The sequence below is a fragment of the Brassica oleracea genome, chromosome C3 (genome assembly GCF_000695525.1).
Source record: "Brassica oleracea var. oleracea cultivar TO1000 chromosome C3, BOL, whole genome shotgun sequence".
Taxonomy (NCBI): domain Eukaryota; kingdom Viridiplantae; phylum Streptophyta; class Magnoliopsida; order Brassicales; family Brassicaceae; genus Brassica; species Brassica oleracea.
Genome location: NC_027750.1, coordinates 41686545 through 41689395, shown reverse-complemented (window position 1 = coordinate 41689395; position 2851 = coordinate 41686545). Strand labels below are relative to the sequence as shown.

Here is a 2851-nt window from a genome sequence, read left to right as displayed (position 1 = left end):
CGGAAAGACACAAATCGGCGAGATTAAAGCTAAATAGAGGAAACTCTAGTTCTAACCGTCAATCTTTGTGATGATGTCCGAATACTTTTCTTGGTCTCTCATATCCCTCTTTTATACTTGTTTCCCATCTCTTCCTGCCTTTAAGTCGATTTTACCTAATAAGTTTGGCTGAACCTAGTGGGTCGAGCGGTTGGACCTAGTTTTCATGCCAAACTTCTGATCATCGAGCTCTCGGGCCAAGCTGCTAGGCCAACCTTTCTGGCTGAACTCGTTTATTCGACGGGTCTTGTTGAATGATGCCATCCCTCTCCAGCAGGCGGACCACACTCTTTAAGTATCTGAAGATTATCATATCTCTCTAGTTTTAATAAAATAATGAGTGTGAAAAAAATATTATTTTGGTGTCTCGAGTGATGAGGCTATTTTGTCCATATTCATGAGCATCATGGGATAACGCAACAAAACGAAAAAGCCATTCTCTTTCCTATCCTTACAAATGTCAACAAAGAGAGTGGGGAGAGTGGAATGATGAACAAAGATCTGGAGAAGGCTTCGACCATCAACGTTTCAGCCCTTACTTGTATAGATCTCGCCAGCCCTGATCTTCATCGATCAGCTGTTTTGCTCAAGCAGGTCTGTGTCTCTTTATTTTCCTTATATATGATTAGTGTGTGACCATTACCACTGTGTTATGTTTGATTCTTGTTCCAGGCATGCTTGGAGTGCGGATTTTTCTATGTCATAAATCATGGTTTAAGTGAGGAGTTAAAGGATGATGCTTTTGAGCAAGAAATTCTTTGCTCTTCCTTTGGAAGAGAAGATGAAAGTCTTGAGGAATAAAAAGAACCGAGGATATTCTCCTGTCCTTGATCAAATCTTAGATCCTCAGAATCAAGTCCACGGTCATTCGAACAACTTTTCACTTGCTTAATCAAACAATGTTGTTGTATTAAATCTTGTTTATAACCTAGTAATGGATTTCAGGAGACTACAAAGAGTGTTTTTTCATTGGAATCGATGGTCCCAAAGATGATCCTAATGGGGATAAGCCATTTTATAGCCCAAACACGTGGCCTGATCCTGGTTAGCTCCATATCCTATCAAATCTTTTGTTTGCTAAGTATATGTAGAATAACATATCAAACTGACTTGATTTCATTAAGCTATACAAGCTTAGTATTTATACAAGAGACAATGACGGTTTAACATAAACCTTTTCTTTTGATGAATTGGAAACTATGCTTATCTCTAACTAGAGAATAGGAAAATAGACTTTATCGTATGAGAAGAATACACGATATAACATATATCGTATATATCGTAATACTCCCCCTCACGTTGGAGCGTGAAGGTCACAAACGCCCAACTTGGACAATAGAGTATTGAACTGAACCTTTCCCAGTGCTTTGGTTAGGATGTCCGTGACCTGCTCTTTGGTATGAATGTGATGAAGAACAATGAGACCATCCTGAACAGCATCGCGAACTGCATGACAATCATTTTCAACATGCTTGGTACGTTCGTGAAAGACTGGATTTGTAGCAATATGGATAGCTGCTTTACTGTCACAGAAGAAGCGGGTAGGAACCTGTTTGATATCGAATCCATGCAACATTTTTCGTAACCATCTGACTTCTTTGAGGGCATCAGACATAGCCCGATACTCGGCAGAATGAGACATGGTGTCTTGTTTCTTTGTCTTCCAACTGACGGGAGAATCACCAAGCAAAACAACAAACGCACTGAGAGACCGACGAGTTGTGGGACAAGAAGACCAGTCAAAGTCACAATAAATGGTTAAAGACATGTCTGTAGATGAACATAACATAATTCCCTGTCCAGGAGAACCGTTTAAAAACCGCACTACTCGTTGAGCTGCTTCCCAATGAGCTTCTTTCGGAGTCTGCATGAACTGAGACAGAACGTGTACAGGGTAACTTAACTCGGGCCTGGTATGGAGAAGATACAGAAACCGACCAACGAGCCTCCTGTATTTGCGTGGATCAGCCAAGACTGGACTGTCAACCTTGCTGAGTTGGTGATTCTGTTCTAGAGGAGTAGCAGCTGGCTTGCAACCAAGATTTCCCGTGTCTGCGATAATGTCCAGTGTGTACTTTCGCTGAGAAAGAAATATCCCTTATGGACCGCGGCTTACTTCAATGCCGAGAAAATATTTGAGTTTTCCCATATCCTTCATAGAGAAACATTTGCTCAAGTAATCTTTAAACTTTTGTACCATACGACTGTCATTACCACTGATAAGTAAGTTGTCAACATAAATTAAAACACACAGCAGAATGCCTTTGCGATTGTAAGAGAACAACAAGTAGTCATCATAAGACTGAATAAAACTGAACTTAAGGCGTGTCAGAGAGCTTTTTAAACCAGCAATGTGGAGCTTGCTTAAGACCATACAAAGATTTCCGAAGGCGACAAACTTTATTTGGATGAGTATGACGAAATCCCGGTGGTAGTTTCATATAGGCTTCTTCTTCAAGATCTCAATGAAGAAAAGCATTGTTAACATCCATTTGAAAAACTTCCCATTGATTTGCCGCAACCAACCGAAGAAACATACGAACTGACATCATTTTGATAACAGGGGCGAAAGTTTCATTAAAGTCTTCCCCTTGTTTGTTTCCCATAACTACAACTCGAGACTTATGCCTTCTGATCATACCATCAGTATTATATTTGATCTTATAAATCCATTGACTTCTGAGTGCAACCTTGTCAGGCGGAAGATCGCATATATCCCACGTACGAAAAAATTCGGAAAGACACATAAACTTTGTGCCATTGTCACTTCTGACCATCTTTACCATTTTAACGAACTGTTTTTCTGCATAGG

At 40.2% G+C, this 2851-nt stretch overlaps 1 long non-coding RNA gene across 1 annotated transcript; it reads left to right on the top strand.

Annotated features, from left to right (window-relative positions):
• The first annotated feature begins 525 nt into the window (after nt 1-525).
• LOC106334395 lies at nt 526-1059 on the top strand. Its single transcript, XR_001268604.1, has 3 exons — nt 526-633; nt 712-902; nt 985-1059. It is a non-coding gene; the product is annotated as an uncharacterized LOC106334395 (long non-coding RNA).
• The last annotated feature ends 1792 nt before the right edge of the window (nt 1060-2851 follow it).